The sequence below is a fragment of the Mauremys reevesii genome, linkage group 11, assembly GCF_016161935.1.
Source record: "Mauremys reevesii isolate NIE-2019 linkage group 11, ASM1616193v1, whole genome shotgun sequence".
In the NCBI taxonomy this organism is placed as follows: Eukaryota; Metazoa; Chordata; order Testudines; family Geoemydidae; genus Mauremys; species Mauremys reevesii.
Window position 1 is genome coordinate 37,346,730 of NC_052633.1, and position 9,639 is coordinate 37,356,368.

The 9,639-nt window shown below is 45.7% G+C and overlaps 1 protein-coding gene across 3 annotated transcripts in view; it reads right to left on the reverse strand.

Annotated features, from left to right (window-relative positions):
• Positions 1-9,212, reverse strand: part of SP9 (Sp9 transcription factor) — a 50,572-nt gene extending 41,360 nt beyond the window's left edge. For all 3 annotated transcript variants that reach the window (XM_039495895.1, XM_039495898.1, XM_039495897.1), the window contains exon 1: positions 9,012-9,212. The gene's annotated coding sequence lies outside the window, so the exon portion shown is untranslated. The remainder of the gene's footprint in view (positions 1-9,011) is intronic.
• Between the last annotated feature and the right edge of the window lie 427 nt (positions 9,213-9,639).

Sequence of the window (9,639 nt, forward strand, 5' to 3'; positions counted from 1 at the left end):
AATGATGTACAGGTATGTATCACTTGGGTCAATTTTAACTAATGGAAACAGGTGTACTTGTGTTGAATAGTCTTCAAGTGTATAACTTATCCACTGAACAGGATACAAAAAATATTCTTAAAGAATTTGATGAGGTGTTCAAAAGCTGGGGATGTATTAATGCTATAAATCCCTGTGTTATGAAAAATACATGCACCACATAAAGGAGTGAATCTCAACCTTTTCCATACTACAGCCCCCTTTTCCATATTGGGACCATCCCAATAGCCCTCTCCCATTCATCCAGGCTGTGGAGGACCCTGACCCCAGATGGAGTTGGCAACCTCCAGGATGAGAACTTCTACGAAATCAAATAAATGTTTAACTTGACTAGATGGTAACATTAAATGTTACTGAGCTGAATTAGGGCACCAGCTGTCTGGTCATCAGTGTAAAATCAAACAAGTTAAGGATTTTTATAGATTGAAGAGGTTTGAATAAGGCTATCAAACACAAGTGCTAGCCCCGAGAGAAGTTGAGAAGGTCATACCTTGTCTTTAAAATGCAAGTGACAAAGGAGTCTGACTGAACCCAAGAAAGGTGGAGGCAAATGTAGAAATGGAAATGTACTGAAAAAAGATGTTCCTATAGAGAGATTCATGGACTTGTTAACATCTAAGCAATTCATCCCTAATTTGTTACAATGAAATATTCCCATCAGACTGTTGTTTGAGGACATTACAGAATACCACTAAGCAGACTGGCAAGAAAAAACTTTCTGGAATTAAAATATTGAAACATTGTTACTGAAATATGTTGATATTAACAAAGAGTTTCAGAGCTCAGTCAGGACAAGCTTTTAGGGGTTAGGGGGTTATGTCTCTGCAAGATGATCATCCAACAATATATGTTTCCAAAGCACTGATTAAAACACAATAATACTTTGCTCAGATTGAAAAAAAAATGCTAGCAATTGTTTTTTGTTGCAAATTATTTTATTAGTATGTTTAGGGCAGAAATGCTATAAGGTAGAAACAGACCATAAATCTTTGGAAACTATATTACAGAAACCATTGCAAAGTACCTCCTAGATTTAAGAAAATAATAATTAAATTGCAAAAATACTCATTAAATGAGAAATATAGACCCAGTAAGAAGCTTTTTATATTAGGTTCTCTTGAAAGCATGGCCATCGGTCAGTGGTTCCAAATCTTTTTACTAAGGTGAGCATTTTCTTTTTTTTGTGACCCAGCCTGCCACCTGCAGGGGTCAGGAAGGGATTTCCTTCTGAGAGGTGCTTTTTGTTGTTGTTGTTTTTTTTTTTAATCTCCTTCCTCAGAAGCATAAGGGATGGCCACAGCTAGAGATGGGACATAGGACAGAGAAGGCTAGGGCTCTGAGGGAGCACCAAGCTTTCTCTCTCAGGTGTTTGGCTGGCTGATTCTTGCACACATGCTTAGGGGCTAACTGATCACCGCATGTGGGGTTGGGAAGGAATTTTCCCCCATGTCAGACTGTCAGTGACCTTTGGGATTTTTCACCTTCCTCTGCAGCATGTGGATGAAGGTCACTTGGCAGAGTTAGCTGGGTCTATCGCCCTTAATCATTTCTCTTCCATTGTGGGGCCTCAGGCACTGGTGCACCCTGGTCCCGCCTATTCTTTGCATATGGCACATAACAGTCTAGTCCAGGGGTGGGCAAACTTTTTGGCTGAGGGCTGCATCGGGTTTCCAAAATTGTATGGAGGGCCGGTTAGCAGAGGCTGTTCTTCCCCAAACAGCCAGGTGTGGCCCGGCCCCCGCCCCCTATCTGCCCCCTCCTGCTTCTTTCCCCCTGATGGCCCCCCCAGGACTCCTGCCTCATCCAACCCCCGCCCCTGACTGTCTCCTCCCACCCCATCCAACTCCTCCTCTCATTCCTGACTGCCTCCCCTGGGACCCCTGCCCCATCCAACCACCCCTTCTTCCTGACTGCCCCCATAACCCCTGCCCCTGACTGCCCCCGCCGCCCCATCCAACCCTTCCCCTCATTCCTGACTGCCCTGTGGAGACCCCTGCCCCATCCAACCACCCCTTCCCCCTGTCCCCTGACCGCCTCCAGAACCCCTGCCCCTGACTGGACCCTACCACCCCACCCAACCCCCCGTCTCCTTCCTGACTGCCCCCTGGGGATCCCTGCCCTCTATTCCCTGCCCTTCGACCACCCCAACCCCTATCCACACCACTGCCCCCGACCACCACCTCGAACTCCCCTGCCTTCTATCCAACCCCCCCGCTCCCTGCCCCCTTACCGCACTGCCTGGAGAACCGGCAGGCAGCGCTACAGCCATGCCGCCCGGCTGAAGCCAGCCATGCCACCACACAGCACAGAGCACCAGGTCAGGCCAGGCTCTGCAGCTGCACTGCCCCAGGCTCTGCAGCAGCCCCGCTGCCCAGAGCATTGCGCTGGCGGCAGAGTAAGCTGAGGCCGTGGGGGAGAGGAAACAGCAGCAGAGGGTCTGGGGGCTAGCCTCCTGGGCCAGGAACTCAGGGGCCAGGCAGGAGGGTCCTGGGGTCTGGATGAGGCTCACAGGCTGTAGTTTGTCCACCTCTGGTCTAGTCTTCTGTCCAGTCTAGTCAATGTCAGTTGTTGGGTTTAGCATGCTGGTGTTAGTGGCATGAGAGACACAGGAGGTCAGACTAGATGATGTGGTGGTCCCGTCTGGCCTTAAATTCCATGACTTTGACATCCAGGGTCTCCCCTCCACACTGCACCTACAACCCATCTAGAACCACCCGACAATTCACCATTTGGGAAACACTGCTATAGAACAAGCAAAGTGCTTCTGGGAGCGTATGAAGTAGATATGACTCAGGTACTCTCTGTTTTCAAAACAAAATTTGACAAATTCAAATGAGAAATTAAAAATTACCCTACAATACTGGGAGCGAGTGATCATAGATTCTAGCCAATAGGAAAAAACACCTCCAGTCATAAAATCTCTTTGGGACTATATAGACAAAATTATTGCATATGATAGGATTGCCACAATAACACATAGCATGAGATCAGAAATGATAATGATAGTCCACAGTGCCCATAGGAGTGTTAACAAGTATAAGAATGGAGCTTGAGATTTCCTTTCCTGGACAGATATGAATGCTGCTTTCTCAATGCCTGGCCACAGCGGCAGCTTGGATGTTAGTAGGCTGGCTGAGGCTCAGTAAGAAGGCGGAAGATAAAAGGGAAGTGATGCTGGTTGATTAAAGGTAGCATCTAAAAAGTACAGCAAGGAAAGTGTCTGCCTGCATGACTAAAAGGGAGTGTACATCTTTTGTAGTTGAAGTTAATAATTTAGGGGGTGGTGAAGGATATGGGGCTGTACTGTCATAAAATTAATAAATATTTTATCTTGACCTGGTTATTGGAATGTTTACTGTATGAATATGTTGGGTTAATTTAATAGCAGGCTGTTGAAAACACAAGCAGGAAATGAAATAATAATCTGAGATAAGACACATCCTGGTAACCACTTGGAGGTGGGGGGATAAAGAGGAAAAGCCTGAGCTATTAACTGAAGAGCTTAACTTGCAGGCTCCAGCTAAGTTACACAGCTTATTTTGCGAGTGCCAGGAACCAACAGATCAAAATCACTATAAATAGTTGAAAAGGACTCTCCATCTGGAGGCTAGAGAGTTGCTGTTCAGGTGAACAGTCTGAGACCCACAACCCCAGAGGGGTAAGATAGGTCTGCCTAAAATTCCAGGTAAGATAGGTGTGTGTGGGGGGCAAACCTTTTGTTGTCTTTTAAATCTCCTTTCTCTTATGTTATGCTTTGTTCATACTGGTAAGATTAAACAATCCTTGAGTTTGAGAAGGCTGTCTGGTCACTTTTTTCCATTGTTTCTCAAACAGGGGGTCCCAATCCAAAAGGGGTGCAAGCCTATTGTAGGGGTGTCACAGTATTACCACCCTTACTTCTGTGCTGTCTACAGAGCTAGATGGCCAGAGAGCTATGGCTGCTGGCTGGGCCCCCAGCTTTAAAGACAGGGTCGTTGCCATCAGCAGCACAGAAGTAAGGGTGGTATGGTATGGGGGGGTCATCACTTTTTGCGTGGGAGTTGTCACAGCCTGAAATATTTTCAAATGGGGTCCCAGCAAAAGAAGTTTGAGAACCACTGAATTCACCGCTGGTCACAGGCTCTCAAAAGGGGAGATTGGACCTGCTTGGGTAGGCATGAATAAGGATACTGTAACCCAAGACCCAGTCTGAAAGGGATAATCACTAGATTTCACTCCAGGAGGGATAAAGGCAAAAAGCCTAACACCTGAAGGGGTGTACTCAGAGAAACCAGAGTGGGGTCAGAGGTGCAGCTAGCCCTGTAACCATGACAAGGGGTACTCTGGGTCTCAGATTATTCATGGAGAACAAGTTAGTGTGGGTTTTTCATTTGTGTTTAATGCAACAGTTGTGATAATTTCTCTGTGATCTTTGGAATTTCTTGGGCACCTATTATCTACATCAGTGGTTCTCAAACTTTTGTACTGGTGACCCCTTTCAAATAGCAAGCCTCTGAGTGCGCCCCCCCCTTATATATTAAAACACTTTTTAATATATTTAACACCATTATAAATGCTGGATGCAAAGCTAGGTTTGGGGTGGAGGCTGACAGCTCACACCCCCCCATGTAATAACCTCACGACCCCCTGAGAGGTCCCGATCCCCAAATTTGAGAACCCCTGATCTACATGATATTTAAGCATGATTGATATAGAGCTTAATACAGTTTTCCTTCTATTTGTGACCTCTAGGTAGGTTTATTGAAATGAAAGCTACATGAGGCTACCCTGAAGACACAACATGGTAGTCTGCTTCCTTAGTCCTTTTAGTCACAAGGAGCATATTACATCCATGCTCTAAGGACTGAACTCGTTCCATATTTACTTCCAGGCATAACTCAAAGTTCTGCTATTACTTGTTATATGGACATATAGTTTGGGTCCTAGATATATGTAAAACTGCCTCTGTCGCTAAACACTCTGGGCCTTCCTGTCGCAAAATGAAAACATGTTTCTTCATGTCCAACATTATATTCCTTTTATTTTGGTAGAGCTGGTGTATAAACCGGTTATAGTCTAACCTTGACTCCTCAGCAAAGAACATCTCTAGCGATTCTCAAACTCTGAGAATTTTATTTTATAGACTTAAAGTAGGACATGCTTTAAGAACAGTTTTTACTGCTCTCTGTCCTTCAATTTTCTTAGCAGGCAACACTTGATGGAGTCTATCTTTAATGGTACAGAAAAACTCAGAGCCTGCTACTGAGTATTTATTTTGAAAATCTTAGATTCTTGGTCTGGCATTTCTAATATTCTTTATCTATAATTTGTTTTTAATAGATTGTAAAAGTTCAGCTTTTTCTTCTGAACTCCTCTGAGAGCATCAGGTCAGACACAAACCCTCATATCAATACCTAACTTCACATTTCAGATATTTTGAAACCACACTTTTCAGGTTTCTCTGTCATTCACAATTTCCTGTTTTTGTCACCTTTTCCAGTACAAGATTTTCCCTGATCCAGCTCAGCCACTGATTGACGTTATAACTTGTGATACAATATCCCCAAACTCCATGATGGTACTACAGACTGGAGTCCTTCTGAGGCTGGAAGATGTTGCTTAAGTCATGACATTCAGAAGTATGCACAAAAGAAGGGCTGGGTCATATCTGTACATTTATGAAAGCCTTGTTTTGTCCCTTTTATAGCTTCCCCTTCCTGTATGCATGGAGGATAGCCAGGCTTTCGGTTTTCGACTGGAATGCCTGGTCGAAAAGCAACCATGACAGTTCCGGTCAGTACTGTTGACCGGGCTGCTAAAAGTCCGGTCGGCAGTGCAGCGGGGCTAAGGCAGGCTCCCTGCAGCTCCCAGAAGCGGTTGGCATGTCTAGCTCCAAGCAGCAGCGGTAGCCATGGGGGCTCCATGCACTGCCCCCGCCCTGAGCGCTAGCTCTGCAGCTCCCATTGGCTGGTAACCACAGCCAATAGGAGCTGCAGAGGTGGCATCTGTGGGCGCGGGCAGTGCGCAGAGCCCCATGGCCCCTCCGCCTAGGAGCTGGACATGCCAGTTGCTTCTGGGAGCCACCTGAGGTAAGTGCTGCCCAGCCGAAGCCTACACCCTGAACCCCCTCCTGCACCCCAATCCCTGCCCCTAGTCCTGAGCCCTGGAGCACCCATGGAGTTGGCGCCTATATATGGATTAGGTGCTTGGTCCTTTGTGGACCGTTTTAAAGTTTTTGGTGAAAAACTTGGGGAACTTCTTGCGTGTATATGATGTGTACTGTGAAATGTTTTATGGAATGTTTGAGTAATATGTCTGTGGGGAAGGTGTTCTGGTTTGGGATGAGAGTAGCCCAGTAGGTTCCTTGAAGGTCAAACACAATCTGCGTGTGAGAGAAGCAGGTTTTTTTGTGTGAAAAGGATAGGAGGTTAGCACTTGGAGACCCAGTAAGAGGGAGTCTCTCAGTGAGTCAGAGCAGAGTGGTTCAGTCGGGAAGAACGGGTGATAGCTGCCAGACTCCAGGGGACTAGTGGAGTCCGCTGGAAGGAAGAAGGTGGTTCCTGGGAGAACACTGAAGGCAGGAGAGAAGCAAGATGGGTTTGCTGGCTGGTGTCCCCAAGATGGAAAGCCAGAGCCAAGGGCTGGAGAAGGCTGAAGGCAGGAGGAGTAGCAGCAGAGTTTACCTGCTGACATCTCCAGGACTGGAGAGATGGACCCAGAGGAAGGGAAGTAAAGGATGCTCCCCTAGCAAGCAGGCTCCCAGCAGAATGGCTGTGAGGCTTCCTGCTGGGAGGAAATAGTTGGAAGGGCTAACGTGGCCTGGTACAAGGACAGGGAAGGACTGACAGAGTCCAAGCATGGTGAAAGATGCTGGTGTGTGATATGTAGTGCACCGTGGGATGAGATGTCGGGTGATCTTAAGGACTGTTTGCACTGGGATGAGAAATGATTATATATTTGGGACTGTTACTAAGGATTATTTGAACTATGCTCTAGTAATAAATCATGTGTACGGATTACAGGATAAGCCTTGCATGGAATTATTGGGTTACATAAGAGGGGAAACTGAGGCAGGTGTGCCTGTCATTGCCATGGCTTAATGGTGGAGGGTACTCTGGGAGGGGTTGCCCTTCTTATGGTCGTCATATTTACGTAACATCTTTTTCAGTATGGAACTAATATAACAACTTTTTTATTTAATATAGTTCAGGAGAGCTGGCAGTCTGGGTGACACTTATCACTAGTTAGCGCTCTTCAGTCTGTTTACATGCTAAACATAAACAGTGAGGACTGTTTCTAGGGACTGATGACAGAATTCCCTATTCCGGTAGCTGTGGCTGCAACCCCATAGCTGCCTACAATGTAACTTAGTGCCTCAGTACATAGCCCAATCCTCTACAAGCCCCCTCTGGGGTTATTTTCCTGGTGGGTCTATGACCTCTGAAGACACATCATGCCCCTGCCTTGGCCTAGCCTGATTTAGCATAGTCCAGCGGATAGGGCTCCACAATAGGAGTTAGGATTCTATTCTGTTCTGTTATAGAGTCATAGACTTTAAGGTCAGAAGGGACCACTGTGATCGTCTAGTCTGACCTCCTGCACAACGCAGGCAGCAGAATCTCACCCACTCCCGCAACAACCCCCTAAACTATCTCTGAGTGATTGATGGCCTCATATCATAGTTTAAAGACTTCAAGGCGCAGAGAATCCTCTAGCAAGTGACCCGTGCCCCACGCTGCAGAGGAAGGCGAAAAAACCCCAGGGCCTCTGCCAATCTGCCCTGGAGGAAAATTCCTTCCCGACCCCAGAGATGGCGATCAGTTAAACCCTGAGCATGTGGGCAAGACTCACCAGCCAGACACCCAGGAAAGAATTCTCTGTAGTAACTCAGATCCCACCCCATCTAACATCCCATCACAGGCCATGGGGCATATTTACTGCTAATAGTCAAAGATCAATTAATTGCCAAAATTAGGCTATCCCATCATACCATCCCCTCCATAAACGTATCAAGCTTAGTCTTGAAGACAGATATATCTTTTGCCTCCACTGCTCCCCTTGGAAAGCTATTCCAGAACTTCACTCCTCTAATGGTTAGAAACCTTCATCTAATTTCAAGTCTAAACTTCCTGATGGCCAGTTTATATCCATTTGTTCTTGTGTCCACATTGGTACTGATCTTAAATAATTCCTCTCCCTCCTTGGTATTTATTCCTGTGATATATTTATAGAGACCAATCATATCTCCCCTCAGCCTTCTTTTGGTTAGGCTAAACAAGCCAAGCTCTTTGAGTCTCCTTTCATAAGACAAGTTTTCCATTCCTCAGATCATCCTAGTAGCCCTTCTCTGTACCTGTTCCAGTTTGAATTCATCGTTCTTAAATATGGGAGACCTGAACTGCACACAGTATTCCAGATGAGGTCTCACCAGTGCCTTGTATAACGGTACTAGCACCTCCTTATCTCTACCGGAAATACCTCGGCTAATGCATTCCAAGACCGCATTCGCTTTTTTCACTGCCATATCACATTGGCGGCTCATAGTCATCCTGTGATCAACCAATACTCTGAGGTCCTTCTCCTCCTCTGTTACTTCTAACTGATCTGTCCCTAGCTTATAAAAAAATTATTGTTATTAATCCATAAATGCATGACCTTTCACTTTTCACTATTAGTTCTTGTACTCATTTCACTAGTCTGTGCCTCGATTTCCTCCTTTGTACTATGAGGATGAACATATTTTGCCTCTGTAAAGTGTTTTGGGATTTATGGATGTATACCTGCCTTATAGATTCTAAGCAACTATTATTTGCTGTGGAAAAACACCATGAAGCAATGCTCCATGAGCTCAAGGTTACTGAGTCACTGCTGGGGTGTGTCCCCTCTGCAGCCTATCCCCAGGTGCTTCTAGAGACCTGTGCAAGGAGGAAGCAGGATTTGCCCTGGCAGAGAGAAGAATGGGTGAAAAAGAATAACCTCACAGCTTTGGTTACCTGTAGTCAAAAGTTGTAGCCCTTTGCTCACACAGCACAGGAAGTGTTAACCCTGAGAGGATGCTTATCTTTTTAGGTGGGGTTGCCACTCTGTTTAGCCTCCTCAGCCCTGCTGTCCCTGGCTGCTTCTCCTGCTCTATCCCATTTCTCTGCTTCATTTCACCTCTGTCACTTTCCTATTCACTTTCCCTTACTGCCTGGTCCTGCTGCTGTCACTTGCACCTTCCTCAGAGCGTTCTTCCTCTGACCAACTGCCATGGAGCCTTTTGGACTCCAACATTCCAAACCTTCTGTGTTAAGAAAATAGCACCCAAAGTCTGTCTGATCAGAGAGCAGTCAATAAGATCAATTGCTCCAATGTACTTAAGCTTGAAGGGGGAACTGTCTTATTTGGATTGAATCTTTTGAGATTAACAGTAGCTTTTGCTGTCTGTTTAAATAGCAGTTGATAGTCCTTTTCCTATGGGCCACATTCTAATCTGTCAGTTTGCAGTTGTTCTGCATTGATACAGGCATAACAGATCAAAATCAGTTCCTATCACTCCTGTCTTTGCATGTTGGTACTGAGATGGATGTAAAATTACCTTTAGCAAAAAGTGAAAAAAAATATATATATATTTTCTCAGTG